The 17255-nt window shown below is 38.8% G+C and overlaps 1 protein-coding gene across 2 annotated transcripts in view; it reads left to right on the top strand.

The window, feature by feature from the left end:
* Positions 1-3259: 3259 nt before the first annotated feature.
* NIPBL (NIPBL cohesin loading factor) overlaps positions 3260-17255 on the top strand; it is a 186149-nt gene continuing 172153 nt past the window's right edge. Inside the window, exon 1 of one of the 2 annotated variants that reach the window (XM_063295738.1) lies at positions 3260-4061. The gene's annotated coding sequence lies outside the window, so the exon portion shown is untranslated. The remainder of the gene's footprint in view (positions 4062-17255) is intronic. The other variant, XM_063295737.1, reaches the window with a different exon arrangement.

Here is a 17255-nt window from a genome sequence, read left to right as displayed (position 1 = left end):
AAAGGTGGAAAGAGAAACAAGACACACTCACCAATCTGAATGCCACTTGAGCATCTCTGGTGGAACACAATCACAGCCAGGGGCTTTCCCTGGTCTTAGAGATTCTGTAAGTTTGACAGTTTCAGAGAGAGTAACTTGTGGTTAACACTCAAGTGTGGAGCGAAGGAAAGTGCCCATATCATGTTCTTGACCTGCTCCTGCATATAACCTACTAAAATGTTCTTCCCACACATAGACTGGGACATAATTGCTTAGGCTTCAGGGTGGTTTCCTCAGTCCCACTGCTGTAATATACCAGAAGAGGGAATGGTTCTTAGCTTTAACTGCATCAATCAATGCCACCCAGGTTTCCTTAATGGCCCTGCACTTCTTCTCTCTGAGAAGTGTTTTATAGTGTTTTTTGATGTCATGAATCAATTGGCATTGATCCTGGGAGGGATATTGTTGATAAACTTTTTACATTCTCCTAAATTCCATTTTAAATGTCAGCATTCCAAATCAAACGATGATCGATACCTGATGAGATGGTGTACATTGGATTTATAGTGGGTCCTATTATGTGAAAAGCATTGCTTCAGTCCACTGATACGTTGTTCATATAAACCCACCAAAGCACATTGGGACTACCATAATTCATAAAGTTATAGGAACCATGAAACAACCATGAAACATTGGATAACACTTTTGGATACATTACTTTTAAGCAACAATTCGAAAACCAATAGCATATAAATAATGCTACTAACAGAGAAAAGAATTTCAGAGTTTTTTCCTAAGTTAGGTAATGTATGCATCAATTTAATTATACATTTTTCAGTCTATTATCCCAGTTTTGAGGATTTTTCAGGAAAAGCAGAGAGATAAGAAATCAGAGAGCTAATAATAAGATGGAAAGAGCAAGAGAATTTAAGATTTACTTTTGATTATGTAGATATTGTCTAAACATTGCAAAGCCATTGATTATGTTGTTCATACCAAAATATGGCATATGTAAAAGTTCCTTGTATGCCAGAACACCTGAACAAGAAGCTATGGTAAGAAATGATTTTGAAGAAAACAAACAGCTCAGAAGATAAAGATTGCATACTATCCCAAATCTGTTTAACTGATATATATTTAACTGCTATGAAATATATTCTAAGAATGGAAGGATTATAAGAGATGACAGCTGGAATCAAAACTAGAGGCAAAATGCTAAGAATCCGAGATATGAAAATGATACCGCCTTGTTAGCTGAAAGTACAAAAGACTTCAAAGAGCTCATTATGAAAGAAAAATGGAAAGTGAAATCTGTGTTAATGTATAATATTATGAAGACACAGGTAATCTCATCCTGCATATTTGGTAAATGTTATAGGTGACTGCAAAGAACTTAAAATGGTAGAAAAGTTCTTGTGCTCAAGCACAGATAAGATGGACATTATGATGGAGAAACAAAGAGATGATTTATTCTGCAGGGGAAGGCAGTGACAAACTTAAACAAAATCATGAAGGAAAAGAACATTTCAGTGACAGCAAAGATCAAAATACTCAAAGCAATTGTCTTTTCAGTGGTAATATATGGTTGTAAAGCTGGACATGGAAGCATGAGAAAATAAAGATGATCACCTTGAATTATGGATTTGGAGATTATTACAAAGAGTACTATAGATTACAAGAACTGATTGATCAGTCCTGGATCAAATATTGAATGCTCCCTCAAGGCAACAATTGGGGCATGTGATTTCTGTAGATGAGAACAAGTAAAAGTATTGTTGGCAAGGCTGAGAAAGTAGAAGACAATAGATACCAAAGACGGATAAGAACAAGATCATGAGAATATTTGTAGAAGAGCTATGAATTTTCACTGGGACAGGTCAACTTGGCAGGCAGTCGAATAGAAGCTGTCGGGGATTGGGACCAACTGAATGGCACCTATTGATTAACTCAATTTGGCTTCAACTACAGCTATAATTAAATCCCACTGAAGTGAAAGGAACAAGCCAGTTGCAACTAGCACCTCTTAGCTTTCTATGAGATGCTCAGCCCTATTCTATATAGGCTTAAACTGTAAAATAATCTTACTCGATTCATTCAGATTTATTTCTAGATAATTGTACAATAATTGCAGCCATCCTCTGAATAACAGTAGGTGGTTGGATTTTTAATTCTGGAGTAAATCTGTGCTTCTTGATCGGTAAGGATTTATATCAAGGAATTGTACAAGGAGCTAATTCAAAAGTACAATAGTCAGCATATATTTAAGAACAATTTTCTCTTGCACACAGTTAATTTACACAGAAATTGGAGTGAATCTAGAGTCCACCTGGCTCAAGAATAAAGATCACACTGGATTCCAAAAAAGTAGGGATTTAAACATTATAGAAAATTGACACAAGTGAAACTATTGTGTTTGAAAATTAGCAAACTACTTCTATTTTTGCTATGGGCTATGCTATTCTAGATTTCTTCATATTTTTCAAAATAAAACATCAGGACGCTTTGCTACACAACAGGAGCCAAAGTACTGAATCAGCAGACATTTAATCAAATTTAAGTTATACTTCCTTTCTATTCATTGCTATCACACAATTTACCTAAAGGGAATATAGATTAGCTTTAAAGATTATCACTATTTTCTCCAATGCATAATGCGTCTATTTGTCAGAAATCAACAAAAACCCCATTTTCCAAAGAAGAAAGCTTCCACTTTATGTTACCTCAAAAACTGGAGGTTGGGGCAAAAAGCACCTCCATTCTGAAAATCAGAACGGCCCGCACTGGAGCTTCAAGTCCGTCGGAATCGCGATCGGGCACAAATGTCAATGTGGCATTTAAGCGCAAAAGCCAGCCAGGTACAAAGGCGATAACCTTTCAGCCTTCTGGTTGCGACAGAATACTATGAACGGACTTTCCGAGGAAGGATAAATATTTTTAGAAGAAAATATCTGTCTTCCATTCTCTTACATGACACCAATAGTTTAAAAAGAACAGACTTTTTAAAAAGAGGTAAAAAGGTACAATACAGAATTATCTCGTCCCCGTTACTCATGTTGACAGTTCGCAGGAGTTTTCTTCTTCACAATGTCAGGCCTTCTCTGTACGCTCCAGCTTTCCTCCGGCCCTTCAGAAAGAGGCAGGAAAGAAAAAAGAAAGAGAAACTGCAAGGAAGAAGGAAGCCAGAGGCACAGCGTTCCGACCTACGACGCAGAGCGGCCATCAGCTGTCGCGAAGAGGCAGCGAACTCCAGATACGCCCCAGCTGTTCTCCGTGCATGGCTTTCTCGGCAGGGAAGGCAACAGCCAGGCGAGCGGAGCCGACGGCCGCAGCAGCAAGAGAGAGAAGGGGGAGCTTGTTGGTGTTTGGCGCCGGTGGAGGGAGTCATTCCTCCAACTGCACTTCCGGTCGGCATTTTGTTCTGAGTGGGAGCGAGAGCGACACATTCACGCAGCCTCCTATTTTTCCTCCCTCCTCCTTTCCTCCCTCCCCGGTACCGACTCACCGTAACCCAAGCGATCCCCTCCCTGCCCCGCCCCGCCCGCGTCCACAGAAGGAGAGGCGGAGGCGGTGACGGCGGCGGAAGAAGAGAAGGAACAAGCCGCGGTCGAGGAGATCCCCCTCCCCTCCGCTCGCTCTTTTCCTCCCTCCCCTCCCGGGGTTGGTCGCTCGGTGGGTGCGTGAGGTGTTTATCGAATCCGGTTCGGCCCGGCCTGTGTGGATGTTGGGGTGAATCAAGCTCGCTGGGAGGACGACGGCAAGGAGGAGAAGGAAGAAGAAAAATAAAAAGAGGAGGAAGAAGAAGAAGAAGACGGCGGCGGCGGCGGCGACTTCAGGGATTCGCTTTGGCCGCTCTCCCCCCCTCCTCAGCTCTACATGTTCGCTGCACTGAGGAGGAGACGGAAGAGGAGCCAGCCCCCCTCCCGGCCCGGATTATTGTTGTTATATTATCTCCCCTCCTCCTCCTCCTGCTCCGCGGCGGCCCAGTGGCGGATCCTCTGAGGAAGGAGGGGGGCGGATTTTTTTTTCCTCCTTCCCCTCCCCCCGCTTGGTTTTCGGTTGGATTCAGACGACGCTTAGCTCAGGTAAAAGCCCCCGCTCGCGCTTCTCCGTCTCCGGGTTTCTTCTCTTCGGTGCAAGAGAAGCAGCGAGTTGGGCCTTCTTTCAGGCGAGGCGGCCCAGTCGGGAAGCAGAGCTGGGATTAGCCTTTTCGGCCGGTGTGGGAGAAAGGGGGGGGTGAATAATGAGTGGCAGCCAGGGGTGTTTCACGTTTCTCTCCGCCTCCTCCTCTTGGGGTTTGGTGGATGAGAGTGGTTTCTGCCGAGCTGCTGGAGATGCCTAGGCCCGGAGGAGGGCGCAGGCCCAGCGGCCAGCGCTTTCACTCAAGCTCGGGGATGAGAGAGGCGAAGTGGTTTCACTGTGACAGGCCTCGGCGCCCGAGAGCAAAAGTGGGAGGAGGAAACAATACAGTTAAACAGCGACTGGGCACCGAACCTGTGCCATATTTACAACTTCGGGGGGAGCGGGGGGCGGGAAGGAAAGAGACGAACGAAAAGGTCCCAGCCAGAACAGGAGAGAGACGGGCGCTCGTATGTTTTCGGTCTGCAACAGTTGCATCTTTTATTTATCCTTACTCAGTTTCAAATTTGTAGGTGACTAGGAGTATGATTAATATTGTGTACATCCCCTCAAATGCATAGATTTTGTTGATAAGTAAAGCTAGTTCCTAGTGAAGAACTGGAAGAACAGAAACATCCAGTTCACTGAGAGTCCATGGCTTGTATAGTACCATGTATGCCATTCTTTCTAGATACACAGTGAACAGCTACTTTGGGCATTTAGAAGAAAGAGTTATTTGTAACAACAGGTATCCTAACTGAAAATGGGTTATCTGTATAGCTACTTGACATTTTAAGGACCAACGGCTACTGTGAAATCCTGCAAATTATGGTAATTGAGCCTGCAGTTTTAAATAAGTTTAGATGGGAATAGGTTCTATTGAAGTCAGTGATGCATACTTCTGAGTAAGCCTGATTAATATTGGACTGAAAAGCGTTCAAGTTCATGGAAAGCAGATTGACCAAAACTTTTTATAAAATTACTTTCAAATGTGTATAACTTGTGTAAATAGGTGTTCTCTAAATCAGATGTCTGAAAGTTAATCATCTAATAATACTAGCAAATGAAGAAATTGAATAGATCCCTGTGACTTTTTCCAGTATAGTTCTGATTTCTTCACAGAGGTATGAGGAATTGTGATATTTAGCTGGTCTGATAGCTATTTTAAAAACTAAATTGAGTCTTAGGGTGGATAAAGCATAGTAACATTTAATTGTACCCAGTTCTTATTAAGTTGTAGGTGTTCTAATTTTTCTGGAAGTTAGTTTATATTAAGTATTTCTCAGTAAACTAACTTTTGTTTTAAAAAGTGCCATTGTGCTTTTATGGCCTGATACATGTTTAAAAGAGTGAAGTTAATATAGCTGTCACATAGGAGGCGTGTTTTTAATGCTGCAAATCCATGTAGTAGTCAGCAGTGTGTCCGTGATTTGTATTGGTCAGGCAGCAGTTTGAATTTTAAAAAGCCTGAAGATCCTGCTGAGCCCCAAACCCGGCCTCTCTCCCTCCCTCCCTGTAATCTGCCATTCCTGTCTTTGTGCTGCCTGGGCCTGTTAAACACTGTTTGCAATAGGGCCTCAGGCCTATATGCATGGGAGAGAAACCATTTTCAGTCTGAAAAAGTAGCTTTTTATTTTTGAACTTTCTGAATTCAAGCATGAGCTACAAGTTGCTTCTAAATGTGCCTGCGTGTGGGAAGCTGAGTTTTTTTGTGTGTGTTTTTTTAGCTGTTTATTTCAAGGTCTGGTGTAGGTCTAATTTACAGAAAATGAGGGACTGTCCAGAAAATTATTATTAATTATAATAAAGTATTATTCATAATCAGAAAGTGACATATGTGATGATTCTTCTGTTCCTTAAGTTACATGTGTGGGATTTTGCTTAAGTTGCAGTGAGGTTTACACTCATGTCTTGTGTCTTCAGTAAGCTATTTTAATGCAAGATTTGCTTATGAATCAGTTTCCTGTAGGTGCATGTGCTTCTGGCTGTTCCTTAGTACTTTATTTAAATATTTCATGTATTTGATAATATCCTTATGATATACTGTGTATTAAAAAGAAATCTATGTTCAATTTGAACTGTTTCTGAGACACAACCATTATTTTGATAATGCCTTGGTTTATTTCAATCTGTATAAGATACTGTGGTGCCAAAACTGTTGCTCTCAGGCAGCTGAGAGAAAATTTCCAGGAAATTTCTTAACATATAAAATATAATATGTTGGTCTAATGTTTAATTAGAATACCATAGTTAAAGCAATTATTTCCCATACTTTCTGAAGATTTATAGATAATGCACAATTTCAGTTATTTGAGTTCTTAAATAATATAGTTTTAAAAATATGTAAAGAATAATGTATTAATATATAGCAATAAATATTTCTCCTAATTTCATAGTCCCAATTAATCTTAAGTGGAAATTTATCCTCTTCCATTGAAATAAATGGTAATGAGATAGCTAAAGACTGGGTTCTTGACAGGAATTTAAGTAGATTACTGTATCTGAGAAGAGGGTTTTTTTTTCCTTTTTGTCATTGAAATAATTTAGAAACAAAAAAGATAGGAATGCATTTTAAAAATACAGTAAAACATGGGGTTGTCTCAAATGTAACTATGTTTTAGATGTTTATTGAACGCAACCATTTTTCAGTAGTTAAATTTAAGGAAACTCTTCATAATTTATTTGAGGCATTCATTCTAACAGTGGAGCTACAAAAGGTGGCATATGACCACAAACTCTTGCAATTTGTTTATTTTGGTAAAATTGTGTGTGTGTGAAGAGAGAAAAAGAGAATGAATTTTCAGTGCATATAGTAAGGGTGTAATCTATGTGTGCAATTCCATATAGAGCAAGGATAGTGCCATGTTCTCCTGTTTAGAGCCTAGAACATGGCACTCCTAATTCTGAATAAGTGCACAGACTGTATGCTCTTTAAATAGTTTTTTAGAGTACATCAGTAATTTACTGAGAATGCAGGAAAATTATGATTTTTGCATTGATCATGCAAATTGTGCCTTATTTCATTATAAGAAGTCTTGATGTCTTATCACTTTATAATAAAAGTCTTAAGATCAACAAAATAAGTAAAAATAATATTCAATTTAGGAAGAGAGGAATTCTGAACTATGTCTTGTGAAGATTGGCTTATGTCTTACAAAGATTCGTGGATTTTTAAAATTGTTTTTGCTTTTGACTACATAAATTCATTGTCTTATGGAAACAAATCCCATTTGTATTGGTGTCACTTGCTTCCATGTATTCCAAGCTGGACTGGAATGCTCTGTTTGTAGGACATTTTGTATCTCTGTGTCTGTATACACACAACCACACAATAGTTATGACAAGCTGTATTTGGACCTGCAGCTATTTTCTCAGCTATACAGGAGACCTTTGTTTAAAACTGATAATGATTAAATTTTGTTGGGGTCTAAATATTACTAAAGTTTAAGAATTATTTAGTAAAAACATTTTTTTCTGCTACTTTTGCTTGATCACTCATAATTTACGTCTTTTTCAGTTTTTATTTTAAATCTTTTTAATTTTATTTTTCAGAAACAATTAGTTGAGGTCTTTGATCTTTTGCAAAAATCACTTTCTGAAGATTAAGTTTTATCAAAGATATGACCTTTGTTTAGAAAATCAAAGAAGATAGTTTGGAACTTTGGTTACCACAGGATAGAGCATGTGACATGCTTCAAATACTTGGGGGTAGTTCTTCATGCCAGGAGGACATAGCACCCACATATCTTCTCACAATGACCGAGGAATATAACAACTACCCTGTATTTCTTGTACTGTACTGTACTAGAGGAGCCAAATATGTCTCAGCCAGGATAAAGCTAATTGAGGCCAATTCTATATGAACTACAGCTAAGACTCTATATCAATTTTACTGCATATAAGCTCATTCAGTCTAAATATTTGCAGAAACTGCTCAGGTAATCTGTAGTGTACCATGCTGAGATCAACTTAACCAGAATTGAGATGAGGTCCTGGCTTACTATGTTTAAATTTTGTCTAAAGCTACTTTTCTACAAGGATGGGAAATTGAAGATAAATTAACGTATGATGGGTTCTCTCCTGAAGCACTCTGACTTTGAGACGGCAACAGCACTGTTTAAAGGATCCTGGATGTGGAATTCCAGATTGAACGTAGCAAAATACTTGCATATGCTGAGTTAGGGAACCGACAGAACAGTTTCAGTCCAGTTAGGTCTTTGATTATCTTTAGGTACTTATGTGGTGTTATGCTACCTTTAATGGTACTTCAATATTTTACTCTCAGCAAATTCCTGAGGTCAGATTTAAGACTATTTCATTGTGATGAAATAACAGGTAAATTATTGACCAATGTTTTATTATGCTATGTTTTACTATAAAGTAATGAATGGTCTTGATTAATTTCATATATGCAACCTTATGTTCAGCCAGGCTCTAGAATAATATTCACTGTAATATAATACAAGGCAGAATTCAACAGTAATTAATGTGCAGGTGAGGTTTTTTTCCCATTTTCTTTCTCTCTTGTTGTTCTGTATTAGCTTATACCAAGATTGTAAGTTTAAAAGCATAAATTAACTTGTCACCTATCTTCTATTAACTTACTTGTAGTATCAGTAAGTTTCTCTTTGCAATTATTGCTATATGTAATACATATTGATTACAGTAAAAAGATTTGATTTGACATTATTCATCAGTCTGAAAAGAACATTAGTTTTTGAATGGGTTTACTGTGAAAACTGAATACAGATTTTTCTTATAAGTTTTTTTTTTCAGATACTACTTGCATTCTGCATACTTAATGAAGGCTAAAGGTATATTCTTACACATCCTTATCTCTGAATAAATTCTAGAACTTCTTATTTCTAGAATTTGACTCTACAAGTTAACTCTGAAGTATTATTAAAGGAGTTGTTATCCTCTTTGGGCATTATTGTTAATATTATATCTTTATCCATCCTTTTTATATATATATATCAAGGTGGCAAACATACCTAATACTCCTACCTCCTATTTTCCCCACAACAACAATCCTGTGAGGTGGGTTGGGCTGAGAGACAGCAGTTGGCTCAAAGTCACCCAGCTCGCTTTCATGCCCATGGCAGGCCTAGAACTCATAGTTTCCTGCACCTTAACCATTACACCAAATTGGCTTTCAGTTTTTGAGGGAACGTTGGCTTTTTCCCTGGAATGTTTATATTCTGCACATGCAGCTTCCATAATGCAGTTTTACAATTAGCATAGAGCCAGGAATAGCTTATTTTAAAGTTAAGGAAGCAGTAAATGCATAAAGTTGCAGGATATAGATGCTTGCTCTGTCACAATAGCATAGTGTGCCACTCAGTTTCATTTCTGGGGCAGCTTCTGTTACGGTTGAAATTTTTGCTGCTGACACTCAATTTTGGAGATAGTATGTTTAAGTCTGAACTGTATCTTTATTGTTATGGTCTGCAGTGAGCCAAAATAAAGTTTACATCATCATCCTAAAATGAAGTATATTCAGTTTTAAACGGAACATATAAAATTAGCATCCATTACAGTTACCAAGCTTGGTGATTGTGTAGAATCTGATGACAAAGTCAGAAACCATATTTTGGTCTGATAAACAACATAAACATCTAAAACAAACAAACAAAATTTATAAACATGAGATTCTTCCATCCTATTTGATATTTGAGGTAATACGGGAATAATAAAGTATAAGACTGGTGCTCCCAATAAAAGTGGCAGATAATATGCATTCCACTGATTCCGTTCCCTCTGCTTCACAAAAACATGCTTGTTCAGTAGTGGGAATGATACATTTTTGCCCTCAAAATTAACTAGAGTAAATAATCTTCTCTGATTTGCCTAGATAATGTTAAACAAGGAATGGGAATGGAATGGGGAAATGGAGTATGAGTTGCACACAAGTAACTTGTAAATTTAGCCATATCAAGTCAACAGCAGTTGTCTCCGAGTGAGCATCTGAATTTTGTGTACAGTGTAATTAGCAGTGATTGGCCAGCATGCAGAAGAACCAGGCCTTTATGTTCCCAAATAAAGGCACAAATCTGCCCCCCCGCCCGATGTAGGAGAGAAGCAGAATGAACCAGACTTGAAACTTAAAGAAGTTTCCTCTGCCAGCACCCTGTTGTGTTTCCCTTTCCCTTTCCTGTCTAAGCTAATATTAAGTTAGGAAACCAATGAATTAGCACCTACCATTGTATGTTGTACAGAGATGGCTCTTTTGAAGTGAGCCATGCCTTATTTTTAGTATTACTAGCAGTGACATGTAGAACATGAGGTGCTTTACCTGGCTTTGACCATAATTTGAAGGCATAATAGAACTAAATAAGGTTGTGTCCTCAACCCAATATTTTGAATACATAATGGTCACTTGAAAAAATAGGTTTACACTGAGGTAGCCATAAGATAAAGGAACATTATGTTATGACTTCCCTGTTCACCAAAACAAATTTAAAAAGTGTAGAAGAATATAATGCTAATATACTTAAAACAAAAAGTGGAAAAATGATGATGCCCTTCCAAGGACCATCAGTTAAAAATGCCATATAAAATTGCAACTTCTTCAGCAATTTGATGCATCTGTATGGAACCTGTAGAGTAAAGTATTGCTAGGTAACAGATAGGATTAGTGTTAGTGTCTGCTTGCTGAGACATGCATCAGCCAAGAACGCTAATGGCTATGTGAAGAGAATTGAAATATTTCTAAGGAAGTGTTCATGCGTTGTATGATCACCTCTTCTCATAACTCAGTATGGAGATTAGGGAGCAGCTTTTACCTGCAAATAAAATTTTGAAAAAATTAGGTTCAGTTGCAGTCTGGATTTATTTCTCTCTCTTAATGCTCTAGTTTACTTCCTCTGTTAATTGTTGTATTCTGTTATTTAAGCTAAAGATTTTAGCTTGTATGATAATATTGTACTACTGCAGATTAGTTTCTATGAATTTTATATAGGTAGTTATATATGTTTTTAACTACAGTATTTTTGTGTAATACAAAATAATTTAATCATGTTTTAAAATACTGAGGTTCAAAAGAGTTGTGGTAGAACGTTCTACCTACAACATAGCTTTTGAGGAACTTCCTCCAGTTCTTACTCCTTTTTATAAATGATTTTTAAAACTGCATGAAATAGTTGGGATAGCTCTCAAATATGGATAGTCAGGAGACTGGAGTACGGACTTGCTTCAGCGTGGGATTTGCTTGAATTACACCATATCTTCTAGCATTTCTGCCATATGCATTTCTGACTGGACATTTCATCTTGAATTTTAGTTTCAAATCTCTTATTTCTGTGATTTTAAACTGTTTGTCTCACTGCAGCTCCTATTATACAAGAGGAATACAATTACAATTCAAAGTAATTGATTTAGTTTGGCTGTATTTTTGTCCTTTCAGCAAGAAATGCCATTTTCAGTTTAAGGCAAGATTCATTGATGCAATTTAAGAATAGACCAATTCTGTTGTCTTTTAGCTTTAGAATTCTTTCAGGGTAACATCTAAGTTTAATAAAGTTGTTATTATTTATCTTTTCCTGAAGAACAGAGCTGTCAGTAGAATGAACATTCCTATTTGGGGAGTTATGGTATTGCTTGGAATCTATTTTTGGAGAGGTACAGGGAACTGCTGGGAAAAAGAAAAGCAAAGTTCTGTAATCCACTTGTACAATGTTGGATATTATACCCGTTATGGTTGTCAAACTAACTTGATATTAAATGGAAGTTCATTTCAGGTTAATTTTCGAGTAAGTTAGTCAACATAATAGTTCTCTAACCTACAGTTGTGTGAAAAAGAAAGTACACCCTCTTTGAGTTCTATAGTTTTATGTATCAGGACATAATAGAAATCATCTGGTCCTTAGCAGATCTTAAAATTAGGTAAATACAACTTCAGATGAACAACAACACATGACATATTACACCGTGTCATTATTTATTTCACAAAAATAAAGCCAAAATGGAGAAGCCATGTGTGAAAAACTAAGTACACCCTTACTGCTTCCATAGGTATTAAGAGGCTAAGTAGCAGCCAGGTGCTGCTAATCAAATGCCCTTGATTAATTGATCATCAGCAAGCGTGACCACCTCCATAAAAGCCGAAGTTTTAGGAGTTTGCTGGTCTTGAGCATTCAGGTGTGTGTTAACACATCAGCATTGATCTTAGAGAAGCAATTGTTGCTGCCCACCAATCTGGGAAGGGTTATAAGGCCATTTCCGAACAATTTAAAGTCCATCATTCTACAGTGAGGAAGATTATTCACAAGTGGGAAACATTCAGGACAGTTGCCAATCTTCCCAGGAGTGGACGTCCCAGCAAATTCACCCCAAGGTCAGACCATGCAATGCTCAGAGAAATTGCAAAAAATCCAGGAGTTACATCTCAGACTCTGCAGGGCTCAGTTAGCATGTTAATTTTTTTAACATATTTTTGTAAAATAAATAATGACATGGTGCAATATGTCATGCGTTGTTGTTCATCTGAGGTTGTATTTACCTAATTTTAAGACCTGCTAAGGACCAGATGATTTTTATTATGTCCTGTTACGTAAAACCATAGAACTCAGAGAGGGTGTACTTTCTTTTTCGCATAACTGTAGCTACAGTAATTAGTTTGTAGTGGAGGTTGGAGTAAAAGCACAAGAATTATCTGTCTCAGAATTATCTCTTCCACCTCTTATTTTTTCCTCCTCTTATGGCTTCCTAGATAAAATTGTGTATTGTCTGTTCTTTCATAGTAGTTAGGGCTACGCTGGTTTCTCTTTAGCATTCTCAAAGAACTGTTTAGGCACAGTTAGTATATGGAAATGTGATCATATATTCCCTTAGCTTGGCATCCATTGAAGCTTATGTTGCAAATTGAATCATATATCAGATTTTGAGTTGTGAGGAGTGGGTGTAAATCCTGATTCTGAGAAAAGGAATGGAAACATTTTTAAGATTCAGGTTCAGTTTGTTTGAAGTTTAGCTTGATCTTGCTTAGGCTTATTTTGAACAAAGCCATAATTAGGGTTTCCAGGAATGTTTGCACAGAGTTGTAATAAACATCTGAGACATAGAACTTACAGATTAGGCATGCTTTATCTATGGTCTAGCATCATTTCTGTTTTCCCTCATCCTACTTTAATAGTCTGTGTTTAGAGAGAAGTTGAATGAGTTGACAGTCTTTCAGGTGACTCTCCTCCATGTAATGTCTTATGTTTGTATGCATCTGCTTTATGTTAATACAGCATATTTGTCTCTTTGGCTCACTGCTGCCTACACTTGTTCAAGTTGTTCAGTTCTTTGCTATCACTGTCTGCTGGAGATACTGAAGATGGAATGTGCAGTTGTTTGTTTGCAAAACATGGACTCTGCTACTGTAACTTCTCCTTTAAAAAACTTGTTCTTTAGAAAGAATCTATGCAGGTTGAAGCTCAAAAAATTCAGTAAATCTTATAAAAAACTTGCAAAGAATGTTACTTTAATAAGTCCATGGATGTGATAAGATTTGAACTTGAGAGAAATTCTGATATTTCTGAAATTACACTACATGAATAACATGTAGAAAGCAGAAAGAATAGCAATCTGTAATACAGCTAAAGAAAAATAAAATTAGATAGTATGTGGAGCTGTGAAAAGGGAATACTATAGATAATTCTATTATTGGTTTAGCCTATATGTCTAAAATATCTGCTGAAATTTCATTCATAACCCAGAGTCTTTGGAAATGGAGCTGCCTGTAGGATGAAGCAATAAATACATTTTCTTTCTGTTAAGCAGATTGTTCTTAGAGAAATTACTGTTGCTGCTGTAGTAGCTGCATATATCAGAATCCAAAGTCCACTGGAGTGGGTGGATGTATGAAATCTAATAATAATCACTATATTTGGGGCAGTTCATTATTACTAATATTCTGAAACATGAGTCAGAGAGGACTTTGATTCTCTTGATCTTGTTAGGATTGCATTTATTGTCCTATGTCCAGCTAATGTTCTATAGGAAATCTAGAGTGCAAATCTCATAATACACAGCCAGCAGCCAAAGTTTTCAGCAGGCTGATTGTTCATAAATTTTCTGAGCACTTAGTTACTTGTACCCTTGCCAAATTCTCACCTTTGATGATACAGTTACCCTATCTTGAATATTCTGATGCAGTGCTATGTAATGTAAAATCCCAGTGGTACAGTCTCCTATTATTGTATTAGGCAGTAACCCAAAATGACTGAGTTGTTGATTTCACTGAATGGCTTGGTCATGTCGTCTCCATGCTGCTTCTGAGATTTGAAGGTGACACATCTCTGAATGCCAGTTACTAGGGAGGAATAGTAGGAAATTACTATTGTCCTCATATCTTATCAAACCAATATGGCTTTCAGGAAGAAAGACTGTATAAGATTTGAGCTCATTAGGCAGAATTTATATCAATTTGGGGACTTTCCAGTAGTACAGCCATTTAACAGTAAGCATAATTGAACTTGCTTATGAATTAAATAAAGGCTATTTAACGTGAACTAATTTGTTGTTGCTGCTATATAAATATTGCTAGCTGAATATAATATAACAGATTATAGTGAACTATGTGTAGCATAGAAGGGTAATAAATAATATTTATTTATTAAAGCGACTTGGCTGCGTACAACAAAGCTATAAACAGTCAAATACATTAAAAGGTATTAAACAAACTAAAACAAAGAATAAACGAAGGGATGTTAAAAATAACGGAGCCACCTCACTAGTTCGCCCATCCCCTGGGGTCCCCAGGCCTGCTAGCATAACCAGGTCTTGAGGGGCCTCCAGAAGCTCAACAGTGATGAGGCCAACCTCACTTCAGGGAGGAGAAGATTCCACAGCACAGGCACCATGGCAAAAAAGGACCACTGCCTAGGGCCTGCCAAATGTAGCTCCGTAGGTGACAGAACCGATAACATGCCCTCTCTGCTGAATCTGGTAGGACGGGCAGATGAAATCAGGGAGAGGCCGTCCCTCAAATAATCCAGTCCCACGCCATGAAGGGCTTTAAAGGTCAATACCAGCACCTTGAATTGGAGCCAGAAACAAACTGGTAACCAGTGCAGCTCGCAGAGCAGAGGTGTAATGTGCGTTCTACCAGACACACACATAACTGCTCACGCTGCTGCATTTTGCACCAGCTGGAATTTCTGGATACTCTTCAAGGGCAGCCCCAAGTAGAGTGCATTGCAGTAGTCTAACCAGGAGGTGACCAGGGCATGAGTAGGTGAGACCTTGAGTAGGTCCCCCTGATCTAGGAATAGGGCAACTGGCGCACAATGTGAAGTTATGCACAGGCCCTCCTAGCCATGACAGCCACCTGCTCTTTGAGCAGGAGTTGTGAGTCCAGGAGGACCCCCAGATTGTGCACAGGGTCTGTTGGGGCAGAGTGCCCCCATCCAGTACCAAAGATGGTAAAGTCCTAGAACCAGAGGGGCTCAAAACCCATAGCCACTCAGTCTCGCCAGGGTTCAGTTGAAGCCTGTTGTTCCCCATCACAGCCTCCAGACACCGGGATAGGATGTCTACGGCATTGCTTAATTCGCTAGAGGCAGAGATACTGATGATACCTCACCCCATGGCGATGGATGAGCTCACCCAGTGGTCTCATGTAGATGTTGAATAGGAGAGGGGAGAGCACCGACCCCTGCAGTACCCCACATAGCAGGGACCGAGGGTGTGATCTCTCCTCCCCAATCACCACTGAGTGGAACTAACCCCATAGAAAGGAGCTGAACCAGCACAACACCGTACCACCCACCCCCAGTCCTCTGATTCGGTCCAGAAGGATACCATGGTGAGTGGTATTGAAAGCTGCTGAGAGGTCAAGTAAGGCAAATATGGACACACAGTCACCATCCCACCCATGCCAGAGATCATCCAAAAGTGCAAGCAATACTGTTTCCTTACCAAACCCAGGTCTGAACCCTGACTGAAAAGGATCCAGATAATCTCTTTCATCCAAGATCCTCTGAAGCTGCTGCACAACCACCTTCTCAATCACTTTCCCCAAAAAGGGGGAGGTTGGATACTGGATGAAAATTGTTCAGTGTCGTGGGGTCCAGTGATGACTTCTTGAGGAGGGGGCAAACCAAAGTCTCCTTAAGAGGCAAAGGAACAACCCCTTCCTTCAAAGAAGAGTTCGCTACCGCTAGTACCCACCCACACGACACCCCCTGGGCTGCTTTCACAAGCCAGGAGGGGCATAGATCTAGGGAGCAGGTAGCTGAGCTCAGGGTCCTAAGGACCCTGTCCACTTCCTGAGGTCCAAAAGGTTCAAACCGTTCCCAGGTAACTGGGCAAGACTCCACCCTGGGCATCTCCTCCAGACCTGCAGCAAAGCCAGGGTCCAACTGTGAACGAATCTGAGCGATTTTATCTGACAGATGCTGAGCAAATTCCTCCGCATGACCCTGCGAAAGGTTCCCCAGGCCCCCTTTACCCAGGAGGGCTTGTATCACCTGAAACAGGGCTGCAGGGCAGCAATCTGCGGATGCGAGAAGGGTGGAGGAGTACATATTACATTGTATGTGTAAGCTTTTGAACTATTGTAGGCAAACAAGTAGAAATTATTTTACATTTTAGTTTCGTTATCCTTTTTGCTTAGGGTATTTAAATATTTGTTGTTTTACATAAATCAATTATGTGCTAGGCATTATACAAGTGCAGAAGTAGTGCTTTGTCAGTGTTTTTGTATCATATTTAAGGTGAAGCTTCTTCAAGGCAGTATACATGACAAAATTATAAAAAAAGTGGAATGTAAAATATTGTCAACTAAACTAGCAGCATAAAACACTTGTAAAATCAAGAGTAAAAAATTCAAAGTTTAAAAACAAATGCTAGCATCTGTTCATTTAAAAAAATGGACTGAGATGTCAAAGTATTTAGGCTCCTTTTAAATTGACTAGTGAGGTGTTTCATAAGGATGGGACCATTAAAAAAAATACTCTAATTATTCTAAGTATCTGTCAGATAAAATCATTCAGATTTGCCCTAAGTTGGATGCCAGCTGTATGAATTGATGGAGTCACTGTCTGGCTTTGTTCTCTGGGAAAAGTTTGATCCTGTTAGTCCCAAAGAAGTGGACAGGGTCTTCAGGACTGTGGATCCTTGGGAGAAAGGGAGGTCCCACTTAAAGAGGTTACTCACCCTTTCCTCAAGAAACC

This window comes from Candoia aspera, chromosome 2 (genome assembly GCF_035149785.1).
Source record: "Candoia aspera isolate rCanAsp1 chromosome 2, rCanAsp1.hap2, whole genome shotgun sequence".
Classification (NCBI taxonomy): Eukaryota; Metazoa; Chordata; class Lepidosauria; order Squamata; family Boidae; genus Candoia; species Candoia aspera.
Note: the sequence above shows the minus strand (reverse complement) of the source record. Positions and strands in the feature narration are given on the sequence as shown.